Genomic DNA, 15,632 nt, shown 5'->3' with positions numbered 1-15,632 from the left:
TTAGAGTTGAAAAAAAAAACAAAAAAAGAAATCCTTATCATATTTGTTCATTATAAATGGTCCTTACCATTTATATCTTTATTTCAAGATCAAATAATCTGCTATTCACCTTCTTCTTATTTCATCTAAATCTGGAATATTTGTGTTTGATATTTTTTTTTTCCTCAAAGATAGCTTATAAATTTTCCAGTATTTTATTAGACAGTTAGTTATTCTCAAATCTACACCACCATTCTCTTTGAAATTCTTTTTTCTTCAATCTGCAATTCAATCTAAAAATATATTTGTGCTCTTCTTTCTTTGTTTTTATTTTGCTGTTATTTCATAATTAACTTATCTTGATTTCATTGAATAGCTTGCTATTATAAGACTTGTTTTACCATGTATTAACCTACCTTGATCATAATTTAGTCACTTACTCAAATAGCCGACCTTTGTGTGTAATAAACATATGTCAAAACTATTACTCGTTTAAATCAAGTTATTAGTACATCGACAAACAGGATGGAGTGAATTGAAATAGCCTTAGGTAATCTTCAAGGGAGAGAATTACTCTCAAATGAAGAAGTTGAAAATGAAGAAGATGTTAATGTCACTCTTTTAGGGGGACATAGTCCTAGGGGTGGGAGAGGAAGAGTGAGAAGAAGGGGTAGAGAAATTTTAGCACAAAAAAGAATTGAGAGGGCATATAGAAGATGAATGGAAAAGAGCTTTCAAGACTAAGGTTGGATTGTATGAATGACTTGTTATGCCTTTTGGGTTGACTAATGCTCCTAGTATATTTATGGGCTTAATAAATTACGTTTTGAGAGAATATTTAGGAAAGCATGTTGTTGTACATTTTGATGATAATTTAATTTATTCAAAGACTTTGTATGAGCATGTGGCATATTAGGTAAGTTTTGATTATGCATAGGAAAGAGAAACTTTATGTTAATTTTAATAAAGGTAGTTTTTGCATGGAAAAAGTTAACTTTCTTGGCTTCATAGCTGGTAAAAATGGAGTACAAGTAACTTACTGCTCTGAAGCTGAAGGAATCCTTAATTTGAAGGAAAAAAGACCATAGATAGGATTTTGAAACTTACCCCTAATTTGTGCCCAAAACGGATTTTCTTCAATTGGGCTTGTTCTTGAGGTTATTTCCCTTAGTTATCTTCTATGGAAACATTCCTTGGAGGTACAATTGGGATCGTCCCTGCTTGATGTATTCTCGTGTATCCTCAGATTTAAATTTTGAGTTTTCCTTGAAGCGCTTCAATGACGAATTGGATTGGGGGAATGATTTCTAGGCACTTTTAGCATTGTAAGAACAAGTTTGAATCAAAATGGTGTAGAATTGCTCTCGAATTTGGAAGAAACTTGAGGGTAGGAGACCAAAAATCTAAATGCTTATTGCCTACTATTGGGAGCTCGATTCTTGTTCCAAACTATTGCCTAAACGCTTATGAACAACATAGTGGAAAACAGATAACATAGTTTAAATAAAAATAAAGCAAGGCCCTGATCAAACCTAAGGATCATTAAAAATAACATGAATGCAACTGCCCTAAATTTGGTTCCTTGGCCTTCAACGCAATGTTGTCATCCGTAAATGGGTATCTTACCTTTACTTTAACATAAGAATAGCATGTGGTTTGAGTACTTTACTAAATACTCAATAAGTAATCCCACTGTTAGGGTCGGAATATGAATTACGTGTAATATAGTGAGACCTATCCTTTCATAAATACATTGTGGCATGGGCTTGGGCTTTTCTTTTCCATCCGAGCAAAGTTAAATATGTTGTACTTCCGTACACACGACCCATGAATATGCACATTGACCACCAAGTTGTTGGTATAAGAGTACTCTGATGGTCTGCCTCGTCGAGCTTGTGCACGCTCACACTACCAAATACCATAAAGGGAAAAGACCCACATAATATCATAAGGAACATAAATATTGTAAGGTATGTCTGTACAAATCATAATGGGGAAGTATCCCGATGCACCTGGCATATAAAATACATGAGATCCCTAACATTAAAACACGACATAACGTACCTATGAGACATACATACTTGATTCTTGTCATATTGTTCATGATTAACAATACATAGACATAGGGTGTACTAAACATAAGATAGAAGTATCTCGAGGAACGTGGTATACAAAATGCATGAGGTCCCATAACATTAAAGAATGACATATATTCATGGCGCTAGTCATACCACCAATCTATTCCTAGCATAGTGTTCCTATGAGATATAAATACTTGATTCATTTCATATTTTTAATAATTAACAATTCATGATTTTCTAAGTTCTCTTAGTCCTAGAATAGTGTATATGATATCATAGCGTAACTTGTATGCAACATATCGTATATCATAGCATATACATAACATAGTATATGTCATACAATCATAAAACACGACATGTGCAGGGGCCACATGTAGAGATGTCAATTCCCTGTCATCACCCCACCATTTATTTCATTCCCTATTTCCACGAAACTCTCTATTTATTTGTGTGGGGATCAGGATAAGGGATTTGCCCGCAAGGAAGCAGCAGGGATCCGATTCCCCATGGAGAATTTTAGTGGGTTTTAAATCCAAGAGTCAGTTCTAGAGGAAAAGGCCAAGAGTGTTGGAGATGAAAGGCCAAGAATGTTAGAAAAATAGTGGAATCTTGATGTCTATATTTAGTTTTAGCAGACGTTATAAATACATTTGTTATTACCATGGTAAAACAGTCCAGCAGAGAAAAAAAATAAAAGAAACAAAGAAGCAATAGAGGATTGTTTTTTTTAAAATAAACAGAGTGTTCTTTGTCTTCTTCTATCGTTAGTGTGTGTGAGATTTATTTCACAAATTTATGAGTTTTCCTTAATAAATTTGTATCAAGCCAATGACGAATGTGACAGGTCAAATGTCGCTACCGCGACTAACGAAGACAAACTACGAGAATTGGAGCATTCATATGAAAGCTTTTCTCGATTCTCAAGATGCATGGGAGGTGGTCGAAGAAGGGTTAGAAGAACGAAAAGACATCGCGGGTTATACAGCGACATGAAACAAGGCGTTAAAAGAGGTGCGATCAAAGGATAAGGGGGCACTATACATGTTGTTCTGAGTCGTTGACAAGTCGGGCTTTGAGAAGCTTGCTAGTGCAACTACATTAAAAGAAGTGTGAGACACTTTAGGAAAAGTGTTCAAAGGAATTGACCGAGTCAAGCAAGTGCGTCTCCAAACTCTTCGTGGCAAGTAGGAGAGCATGAAGATGAAGGAGTCAGAAGGTGTATCTGACTACATCACGCATGTACAAACTGTGGTAAACCAACTCAACCGAAATGAAGAAATGTTAGCCGAGACGCAGGTTTTGGAATAGATTTTAAGGTCATTAACCAACAACTTTGAGAATGTTGTATGCGCGATAGAAGAGTCAAAGAACCTAGCGATGTTCACAGTCGATGAGCTAGCCGGTTCTCTCAAGGCACACGAGCAACGTAAGAAGAAGGAGGAAACACTCAATCAAGCACTTCAAACCAAGGCGTCAATCAAAGATGAAAAGGTACTCTACTCTAATAATTTTGAAGGTATAGGTGTTGGCCGTGAAAGTAGTAAAAATGGTCATGGTGGTCAAGGTAACAGTCATGAAGGATACTATAAGAAGAAGGGACAGTTGAGCCAAGCAAATTGGCGTGGAAGAGGACGCAGTCGAGGAAGAGGCGGTCGATCAATTTACTCCAACATTCAGTGCTACAAATGTCACAAATATGGTCATTATGCGAACGATTGTAACTCCGACAAATGTTACAATTGTGGCGAGGGGCAATTTGCAAAAGATTGTCGAGCTGATAAAAAGGTGGAAGAAACAATCAACCTAGCCTTAGATGACGCAACAAACGATGGTCTTCTCTTGATGGCTCAAAATGAAGATCTGAAAGAGACAGAACACGACGGAGCAAAATATGATGGTGGTAGTTGTGAGGTTGTGGAAGCCGTTGGAAATGAGGGGATACGTAGCGGATTTAGCAAAATCGTGATATCGGAGACGAGAAAATCGAAAAAGGAATCTGGATTGAACACGCGATCGGCGAACGAGCCCTTTTGAAGGACAAATTAGAGATTGAAAAAGAAAAGAAAGCTTTTAGAAATGGAGATTGAAAGGTTAGAGGAGGAAGGGGCAGAGCGAGTGAGAGTTTTTTCTGTCTGAAATAGAAGAAGGAAGAGAATGGGAAGGTAATTTCTGAGCTTGTGAATCGAATTGAAGAAGTTGTGGAGAAAGAGAGGTCAGTTGCTGATGAGTCATGGGTTCAAAACCAGAGGTGCGCGCTAGGAAGTGAAATTCTTTACATTGAAGCGTGGCACCATGCGGAACGGGTCAAACATCCTTCGAGTCAAACTGGGTTAGATGTGGGCGTGGGTCGGAAGAGCTACTGCATGTCGCATATCGAGTGGAGACGTATCACTTTACAACGTACCTGACGCATTATTCCACCTAATCGTCAATATGTGTCCCTCAGGCTGTCTGACGCGCTTTCCCTCCCGCAAGTCGACATGTGGCTTGCCGGAAAATTTTTTCTACTGACCTTTGCATTGATGAATTTGGCCTTCAAAGTCAGTTCATTTACCTCCTTCTTGTTCCTTAAAGGACTCTAAAAAATCCAAAGTTTCATGCTTCATAGAAGAACATATCGAACGGTTCAGATCTAAAGAAAAAGTGTGAAAGTCATCTCAGAAATCCACGAATTTCATCCTTCATAAGAGAACATATGGGCACAGATCCGTCTTTTTAACTCGTATCATGAAAAGATATCATTAAAAATTAATGAAATTGGCCCATGCAGGTGTCGAACCTACGACCTTCGCGTTATTAGCACGACGCTCTAACCAACTGAGCTAATAGGCCATAGGTTTTATGCACATTGTAGATCAATAGCTCTTAATTTAGTCAATCGAGTTTAGGTTACATAATTTTATGCATAATAAAATTAAAACTTCAAGTCAGTTCGTAATGTTGTAACTCCATATCATGAAAAGATATTATTATGAATTAATAAAATTTGGCCTATGTGATAGGTTTTATGCACATTATAAATCGTTGGCTCCTAAATAAGTAAATCGAGTTTCGTTTACATAACTTTATGCATAATAAACTTTAAAAAAAAGTTCACAGTGTTTTAACTCGTATCATGAAAAGATATTATTAAAAATTAATTTAATTTGCTCATGCAGGTGTCAAACCTACTACCTTCACGTTATTAGCACGATGCTCTAACCAACTAAGATAATAGGCCATAGACTTTATGCAAATTGTAGATCGGTAGCTCCTCATTCAGTCAATCGAGTTTCGCTTACATAATTTTATGCCTAATAAACTTAAAGCTATAAGTGATTATCTTCTAGTATCATTAAATATATCATTATTGAGAATTAATGAAATTGACCCATGCAGGTATTATCTTCTTTTGATTCTCGGGATTACCTTACGCTTTTAAAACGCATAGAGAGATTTTCACACCCTTATAAAGAATGTTCCCTCTCCAACTGTTGTGGGATCTCACAATCCACCCTCTTTGAATAGAGGTATCAAGTTGGCTTAAGGGCTCATCTTGTTATCTTTTTTGTCTCTGATTAGCCTCCTAATCGATATGAACACTATTATAAAACAAGTCTAGAAACCTTGTTCAATATCTGATTCATAAAAATTACTTAAGCTATGGGAAATTAGTGAGCACAACAACATCATCCTAACTCAGATATAACATTGAACATGAATTCAAACCTTCAAAATTCTTACATGTCAACAACATCATCCTAACTCAGATATAACATTGAACATGAATTCAAACCTTCAAAATTCTTACATGTGATCAACATCATCCTAACTCAGATATAACATTGAACATGAATTCAAACCTTCAAAATTCTTACATGTGATTTAGTTTCTTCCTTTAACTAGATCATGACTTGATTAGTCTATATGTATTACTTTTATCTTGTAAGTCACACAGACTCCAAATCTTGCTAAAGTATCCAATCATTGACCACTTTGCCTTGTACAACCTCAAAGCTTCCTCTTACTATTTGTGCATAAACGTCTTAAAAAAAAGAAAGATCCCACCGAGATTTGAACTCAAGTTACTAGATTCAAAGGCCAATGTCCTAACCACTAGACCATGGAACTACAAATTTGTAAAGATTTGTGTGTCATTAATATATAAACTTTAAAAAGAATAATATTGTCTTTGTTTTCAATTCTGTATTTGATAGGGTTTCAACCCAATAAAATTAATTAATTTATTAGATCATTTGTACAATTATTCAACCATTCTTCTTCACTCATTTCTATCCTACTATAATATATTTCACATAAAGGTTAATTTGAAACAAATTTAACGTTAAAAAGATACTTATTTAATAAGTTTTTCCCATCCATATTTTTTTAAAGTTTATTTGATTATTCTAGGTAACATTACGGAAGTAAAAAAAATCAAATTATTTATGTTTACTCTATTTTTATAAAAAGAAGACAATGTCGCCCACGAAAAACATAGGAGAAAATAATAAGAGCTGTGACGTTTTATGTGTTAGGAAAAAGTGGCATTCTGATGTCTAGGAACTGTTATGTTTTATGGGTTAGGAAACAGTTGCATTCTGATGTCTAGGAACTGTTATGTTTTATGGGTTAGGAAACAGTTGCATTCTGATGTCTAGGAACAGTGTCGTTTTATGGGTTAGGAAAGAGTGGCATTCTGATGTCTAGGAACAGTGACGTTTTATGGGTTAGGAAAGAGTCGCATTCTGATGTCTAGGAACAGTGATGTTTTATGGGTTAGGAAACAATGCCATTCTAATGTCTAGGAACAGTGACGTTTTATGGGTTAGGAAACAGTTGCATTCTGATGTCTAGGAACTGTGATGTTTTATGGGTTAGGAAAGAGTGGCATTCTGATGTCTAGGAACTGTGACGTTTTATGGGTTAGGAAACAGTTGCATTCTGATGTCTAGGAACAGTGACGTTTTATGGGTTAGGAAAGAGTGGCATTCTGATGTCTAGGAACTGTGACGTTTTATGGGTTAGGAAAGAGTGGCATTCTGATGTCTAGGAACAGTGACGTTTTATGGGTTAGGAAACAGTGGCATTCTGATGTCTAGGAACAGTGACGTTTTATGGGTTAGGAAACAGTTGCATTCTGATGTCTAGGAACAGTAATGTTTTATGGGTTAGGAAAGAGTGGCATTCTGATGTCTAGGAACTGTGACGTTTTATGGGATAGGAAAGAGTGGCATTCTGATGTCTAGGAACAGTGACGTTTTATGGGTTAGGAAAAAGTGGCATTCTGATGTCTAGGAACAGTGACGTTTTATGGGTTAGGAAACAGTTGCATTCTGATGTCTAGGAACAGTGATGTTTTATGGGTAAGGAAAGAGTGGCATTCTGATGTCTAGGAGCTGTGACATTTTATGGGTTAGGAAAGAGTGGCATTCTGATGTCTAGGAATAGTGACGTTTTATGGATTAGGAAACAGTGGCATTTTGATGTCTAGGAATAGTGAGGTTTTATGGGTTAGGAAACAATGGCATTCTGATGTCTAGGAACAGTGACGTTTTATGGGTTAGGAAACAGTGGCGTTCTGATGTCTAAGAACTGTGACGTTTTATGGGTTAGGAAAGAGTGGCATTCTGATGTCTAGGAACAGTGACGTTTTATGGGTTAGGAAAGAGTGGCATTCTGATGTCTAGGAACAGTGACGTTTTATGGGTTAGGAAAGAGTGGCATTTTGATGTCTAGGAACAGTGACGTTTTATGGGTTAGGAAACAGTTGCATTCTGATGTCTTGGAACAGTGACGTTTTATGGGTTAGGAAACAGTTGCATTCTGATGTCTTGGAACAGTGATGTTTTATGGGTTAGGGAAGATTGACATTCTGATGTCTAGGAATTGTGACGTTTTATGGGTTAGGAAAGAGTTGCATTCTGATGTCTAGGAACTGTGGCGTTTTATGGATTAGGAAAGAGTGGCATTCTGATGTCTAGGAATAGTGACGTTTTATGGGTTAGGAAACAGTGGTATTTTGATGTCTACGAATAGTGATGTTTTATGGGTTAGGAAACAGTGGCATTCTGATGTCTAGGAACAGTGACGTTTTATGGGTTAGGAAACAATGGCATTCTGATGTCTAGGAAGAATGACGTAAATAGTGGCATTCTGATGGTTTTATGGGTTAGGAAATCGTGGCATTCTGATGTCTAGGAATAGTGGCGTAAATAGTGGCATTCTGATGGTTTTATGGGTTAGGAAATCGTGGCATTCTGATGTCTAGGAACAATGACGTTTTATGGGTTAGGAAACAGTAGCATTCTGATGTCTAGGAACAGTGACGTAAATAGTGGCATTCTGATGTCTAGGAACAATGACGTTTTATGGGTTAGGAAACAGTAGCATTCTGATGTCTAGGAACAGTGACGTAAATAGTGGCATTCTGATGTCTAGGAACAGTGACGTAAATAGTGGCATTCTGATGTTTATATTTAGTTTTAGAAGAGCTTATAAATAATTTGTAGTGGCGGCATTCTGATGTCTAGGTTAGAAAAAAGTTGCATTATAATGTCTATATCAGAATGCCTGGGTCAGGAAACAGTTGCATTCTGATGTCTATATTTAGTTTTAGAAGACCTTATAAATACATTTTGTATTTTGTAGGGGCGGCATTCTGATGTCTAGGTTAGGAAAATGTTGATGTCTATGTTTAGGTTTAGAAGACCTTATAAATACATTCATAGTGGCCGGATTCTGATGTCTCTATTTAGTTTTAAAAGACCTTATAAATACATTCGTATATTAAATACAGTGTCATTCTGATGTCTATATTTAGTTTTAGGAGACCTTATAAATACATCTGTTATTTCTACTGTCAAACAGTAAAGCAGAGCAAAGAAAAAAAATTAAAAAAAAAAAGAAAAAGAGAAATAGAAATAGAGTGTTCTTTCTCTTCTTCTATCATTAGTCTGTGTGAGATTTATTTCACAAATTTGTGAGTTTTCTTTAACAAATTGGTATCAAGCCAATGGCGAATGTGACGGGTCAAATCCTGCTACCGCGACAAACGAAGGCAAAATATGAGAATTGGAGCATTCATATGAAAGCTCTTCTCGGTTCTCAAGATGCATGGGAGGTGGTCAAAGAAGGGTTAAAAGAACCAAAAGATACCATGGGTTATACAGCGACACGAAACAAGACATTAAAAGAGGTGCGATCAAAGGATAAGGGGGCACTGTACATGTTGTTTCGAGCCGTTGACGAGTCGGCCTTTGAGAAGCTTGCCAATGCAACTACTTCAAAAGAAGCGTGGGACACGAGCCGTTGACGAGTCGGCCTTTGAGAAGCTTGCCAATGCAACTACTTCAAAAGAAGCGTGGGACACTTTAGGAAAAGTGTTCAAAGTAATCGACCGAGTCAAATGCAACTACTTCAAAAGAAGCGTGGGACACTTTAGGAAAAGTGTTCAAAGTAATCGACCGAGTCAAGTAAGTGCGTCTCCAAACTCATCGTGGCAAGTTGGAGAGCAGAGCATGAAGATGAAGGATTCAGAAAATGTATCTGACTACATCATGCATATACATACTGTGGTAAACCAACTCAACCGGCATGGAGAAATATTAGCCGAGATGCGGGTTTTGGAGAAGATTTTAAGGTCATTAACTAACAACTTTAAGAATGTTGTATGCGCGATAGAAGAGTCATATGACCTAGCGACGTTCACAGTCGACGAGCTAGCCGGTTCTCTCGAGGCACACGAACAACGTAAGAAGAAGAAGGAGGAAACACTCGATCAAGCACTCCAAACCAAGGCGTCAATCAAAGATTAAAAGATACTCTACTCTCAAAATTTTGAAGGTAGAGGTTGTGGCAATGAAAGTAGTAAAAATGGTCATGGTGGTCAAGGCAGCAGTCATGAAGGATACTATAAGAAGAAGGGATAGTGGAGCCAAGAAAATTGGCGTGGAAGAGGACGCAGTCGTGGAAGAGGGGGCCGATCAATTTACTCCAACATTCAGTGCTACAAATGTCACAAATATGGTCACTTTGCGAACGATGGTAACTCCGACAAATGTTACAATTATGGCAGAGGGGCATGAACATTCAAGACCCGTGCCTCGACCCACTTCACGACCTGCTCATGTGTCAATGTCCCTCAACGATAGGGTCACTACTGCATTCACCGGCCCCTTCAGCTCAGCTTCTCGGAATTCTAGGCTAAAAAATGACATATTTGGCTCGATTTGACATTTTTTACACCAGCCTTTACGTTTTTTACCTTTCTGAAGCTGATTTTTTTTAATATAGGTAATTATGAGTCAGTTAACAGAGGGCCTAATGGACAGTTTCTCTAAATCCTAAGATGATGGATGTTTATGTCAAGGACGCCAGTGTATTCCAGTATTGGAGGAATTAAGGAGCCTATGTATTCTAGCAGTGGGGGAATTAAGAAACGAGATATTGACAGAGGCTCACAACTCATCCTTTGCTATGCACTCAGGTAGTACAGAAAATCAAAGTGTCCTTGAGATTCAGGCGTAAGGGTAAACTTGAACAATACTAAATTTTGTAGAAGCTTGGAAAATCACGTCGTGGCCATTTTAAATCTCCAATAAGTTCAATTGATTTCAATAATGATATGCTATTGTATTTTTATTTTACCTTTATTTGAGTTGTCAGAAGTGGGATTTGAACGCACACCCTCTAATCCGGCATTCGTTGGAGAGGGGAATGAAGTATAACTTTTAAGTCTTTAAACATCTCTCCAGTAGGCGTGATTTAAAATGATTCTGACGGTGATATATAACGGGAAAAAATGGACAATATTTTTTAGCGGTTGGAAAAGGGAACGAAACATTTCTTATAAGGATGTGGAAACCTCTCCCTAGTAGACTCGTTTTAGAATTGTTTGGTTGATGGTGATACGTAATGGACAAAATCGGACAATATTTGTTAGTGGATGGATTTTGAGATTGAACATAGGTTGGAGAGGGGAAGAAACATCCCTCATAACGATGTGGAAACCACTCCCTAATAGAAGCGTTTTAAAACTGTGAAGTTGACAGTAATACGTAACGAGCCAAGGCTGAATATATTTACTGATGGTGGGCTTGAGCTATTATAAATGATTAGCTATAATAGCTCAGTTGGTTAGAGCGTGTGGGCATTAACAGCAAGGTTTGGGCTTACAAATGATTAGCTAGAATAGCTCAGTTGGTTAGAGCGTGTGGGCTTTAACAACAAGGTCAGAGGTTCTACTAATATGAATGAATTCACTCGTTTAAGGCAGTGGAAAACATCTTTTGAATAGAATTGTTGAATCAATTTAATAAAAGAATAGCACTTTATACAAGAAAGCCTTTCTAAGTAAGTAGTTGTCTAAAGGGGATTTCAACCACGCACTCTCACAAGGACCAAAACTTCGACTCCTAACACCTTCGACCACTCAACCATCTTAACAATTTATTGTGAGACCTAATATTGGTTGGAGTGTGAAAACCTCTCCCTAAAAGACGCGTTTTAAAACTTTTAAACTTACGACGATACGTAATAGGCCAAAACAAACAATATTTGCTAGCAATTGGAGAGGAGAACCAAACATTTCCTATAAGGTTGTTGATATCTCTTTCTAGTAGACATATTTTAAAATTGCGAGTCTGATGGTGATACGTAACTAGCAAAAGTAGACAATATCGGAAAGAGGTGGGCCTGGTTTGTAACAAATTGTATAAGAGCTAGTCATCGGGTGGTGTGCCAACGAGGTTGCTGGGAACACAAGGGGGTGCCCACCTCGGTTGGGGAGGGGATGAAATATTTCTTCTAAGAATGTGAAAATCTCTTACTATTAGACGTGTTTTAAAACCGTGAGGTTGACGACGATATGGAATGAGTCAAAGTAGACAATATCTAGGCTAATATTCATAAGTTGTTGGAATAGTTTCGTTGGTTAGAGCGTATGATTCTTAATGTTAAGGTCATTCCATTTTAGTATGTGGAAAAATTTAACCCTCTAACCAAAGTGGAAAATGTCATATAATTATGTAGGTTCGTGATTCCTAACATTGTTACATAGTTTTAATCTAGCATTCTTAATAATAATATTGTGTTCTTTTTAGGGGTAGCTTCAAGACAAAAACATAATGTAAAAAATATTTTCGCATAAAGCAGTTACATCATGCATATTCTAGTGACTCTTGGTCCCTAGAAAACTAGGGTCGTTACATATAATCTACACCTGAACTTTCTATAACCTAGAGAAAAACCCGTGGCAACTCACTCGATCAAGGATTCGATTACCGCCTACAAGTAGGTTACTTATTTAGTTGCACTAGATATTACTTTTCCTTTTTGGGTGATCACTAATTGTTGGATAAGGTCATAGAGGAGGGTTGTCCCGAGCCGTCAGTTCCATGTGTACAAGTTGTTGTCCTTAGTTTTCGAATCTCGTTCCAATTTTTATCAAATTTTTTCTTTGTCAAGTCAGTTCTATGTGTTACGAGTTGTTGTCCTTAGTTTTCGAATCTCGTTCCAATTTTTATGAAATTGTCTTTTTCAGGATGTGTCATGAATAATGATTTGAAGTCTTGAAAATTGAGTTATTATAGTTGTGCTTTGAGGTCTTTAAAATTTAGTTATTATAGTTTTGCCCTATTTAGCTTATCCAAGCTATTCCCGATCATTGGTGCCACGCATTTTAACTCTTCTAAGCATACCAGAAATCTAGTAATTTAGTTATGCTCTTACAATTTCCCCTACTATGGATTCAAGTTGCAATAGGTGAGTTGGCGAATATGTAATATATGACTATATAACTCCAGGAAGATCAGATGACTTGCAACTCGAGATTAGTTGGCGAATATCTTACAAAAAGACAAAAACCTACAAAATATATATATATATATATATATATATATATATATATATATATATATATATATATATATATATATATATATATATATATATATATATATATATATATATATATATATATATATATATATATATATATATATATATATATATATATATATATTATGAGTCAGTTAATAGTGGGCCAAGTAGACAATTTCTTTAAATCCTAAGATGATGGAGGGTTATGCAAGGACGCCTATATATTCTAACAACTGAGGAATTAAACAACGAGATATTGATAGAGGCTCACAACTCACCATTTGCTATGCACCTAGGCGGTACAGAAAATCACAGTGTCCTTGAGATTCAGGCGTAAGGGTAAACTTGAAGAACACTAACTTTCTTTGATGCTTGGAAAATCATGTCGTGACAATTTTAAATCTCCAATAAGTTCAATTGATTTCAATAATGATATGCTATTGTATTTTTATTTTACCTTTATTTGAGTTGTCAGAAGTGGGATTTGAACCCACGCACTCTGATCCCGAATTGGTTTGAGAGGAGAATGAAGAATAACTTATAACTGTATGTAAACATCTCTCTAGTAGCATGTTTTAAAACTGTGATTCTGACGACGATTTGTTACGGGTAAAAATGGACAATATTTTTTAGCGGCTGGAAATTGGAACTAAGCCTTCCTTAAAAGAGTGTGGAAACCTTTCCCTAGTAGACTCGTTTTAGAATTGTGAGGCTAATGACGATATTTATTGGGCAAAAACAAACAATATTTACTAGTGGTGGGTTTGGGCTATTACAAAAGCTATTAGAGTTAGTCATCAAGCGGTGTGCCAGCAAGGACGCTGGGTCCCCAAGGAGGGTGGATTGTGAGATCCAACATTGGTTGGAGCGGGGATGAAACATTCCTTATAAGAGTATGGTGGGCTTGAGCTATTACAAATAATAAGCTGGAACAGTTTAGTTGGTTAGAGCGTGTGGTTGTTAATCACAAGGTTGGAGGTTTAAACCCTCCTTCTAGCGATGGGAATAAGCCTACATACTCTTATTATTTTTTGACGCTGTTACTTCATGAGTATTTTTTAAAATACTCAAGACATGCGTTGCTCTTATTTTTTAGGTAAAGACAAGGCACCTCTGCACAAATGACGATGACGACCATGGGACCCAACATACACAACACTAGTGAGATAGAGGGGTAGGATCCAACGTACAAAGACAGTTAACACCATGAGAAAGGAGAAGAAACTGGATGTAGACAACAAGTTTTGATACGGAGGAATGAAGACAAAGTCCACCTGCTTGGACCCAAATTCGAATACTAGCAACCTCATTCCAGTCAAGCAACCTCATACCCAGTTTGGTGTAGTAACTAGATACCCAACACAGCAACCAGATACCCACCAACAACTAGTCCAGTAGTTCAGTTCCTCTGTGCTTTGCCCAAAAACCCACGTTCAAGCCTAAATACACAGAACACAGCCCAACCCACGGATCCACTACACAGACCTGTGCGCCCACATGAACATTCGAGACCTGCACCTCGAACCAGTTCGCAACCTGCTCATATGTCAATGTCCCTCAGCGACAGGGTCACTGTTGCATACACCGGCTCCTTCGACTCAGCATCTCGAAGTCCTAGGCTAAAAACTGGTGTATTAGGCTTGGTTTGACATTTTGACACCAACCTTTTCGTTTTTTGCCCTTCCGAAGCTTATTTTTACTTTCATATAAATATTTAAGGTTAGTATAATGTCGTATTTCTGAAGTTCAAGTTAAATTAGATTAGAAATGTAAATTACTAACGAAGTGAGATGGACGTTTTAATAGGAAACAACTCCCGACAACACTTGGAGTAACTTCGAGAGACAAAATTCAAACGTACTTGAGTTTAGAGAAAATGTCTGCCAAGACCAACCAAGTAAGTGGCCTTACTATCGGCTAAGTCGGACAACTTGATTTATCTATGACGACACATGCCCAGTGGTCCTTGCACGTGTCATTTATGCTTTATATTTTATGAGGTGGTGACTATGACTATGTTATTTGATGATGCTATATGATGTTATATTATGTTATATGATGATGTTACATGATGACGTTGGATCATGATGATATGATGATGATGATGCATGATAACATGACGATGTAAGATGGAAGATTATAAGATTGATTAATATGACATTATTCCATATTAAAACGTGGTGCATGTATTAAATGACATGATGCACTATGAGATTGAGTATTTTTAAGATACAACCCTAGCCAATGTTAATGATGATGAACGTATGAAGGCCAAGGCATGCATATTACGTAGAGTAATATGTGAAGTGTATATAGGGTTGTGTCATAAAGATGTTCTAAAGATGAAAAACCCTAGGGACCTCATGCATTTTGTGTGTATACATCAAGTTACTTCCCATTTATGATGATGAGTACGGATGCTTACACTACAATGATGATCATCATCATGCCATGCATGACACCAGGGGTCTATTGACCCCTAAAGATCGCTACAGACAGTTAGCTCGACTATGATGGGTCCAGAGGGTGCGAACTATCTGGAGATCCATGCTCGCACATGTGAGTCATGTGTAGGGAAGTACTACACATCCAATTTTTTCTGGACTGGAGGCCACCCCTATGATATTTTTAACAATAGGTTCCTAAGATCATTAGTTGCATGTGTTTGCATTCCCTAGCCTCAATAGTGGGTCACTTGTGAGTATTTCTTAA

At 37.1% G+C, this 15,632-nt stretch overlaps 1 non-coding gene across 1 annotated transcript; it reads right to left on the bottom strand.

The window, feature by feature from the left end:
* Positions 1 to 4,818: 4,818 nt before the first annotated feature.
* On the bottom strand, positions 4,819 to 4,892 carry TRNAI-AAU. Its single transcript has one exon. It is a non-coding gene; the product is annotated as a tRNA-Ile (tRNA).
* Positions 4,893 to 15,632: the final 10,740 nt, after the last annotated feature.

Source organism: Cucurbita moschata, unplaced genomic scaffold, assembly GCF_002738365.1.
Source record: "Cucurbita moschata cultivar Rifu unplaced genomic scaffold, Cmos_1.0 Cmo_Scf00140, whole genome shotgun sequence".
In the NCBI taxonomy this organism is placed as follows: Eukaryota; Viridiplantae; Streptophyta; class Magnoliopsida; order Cucurbitales; family Cucurbitaceae; genus Cucurbita; species Cucurbita moschata.
Note: the sequence above shows the minus strand (reverse complement) of the source record. Positions and strands in the feature narration are given on the sequence as shown.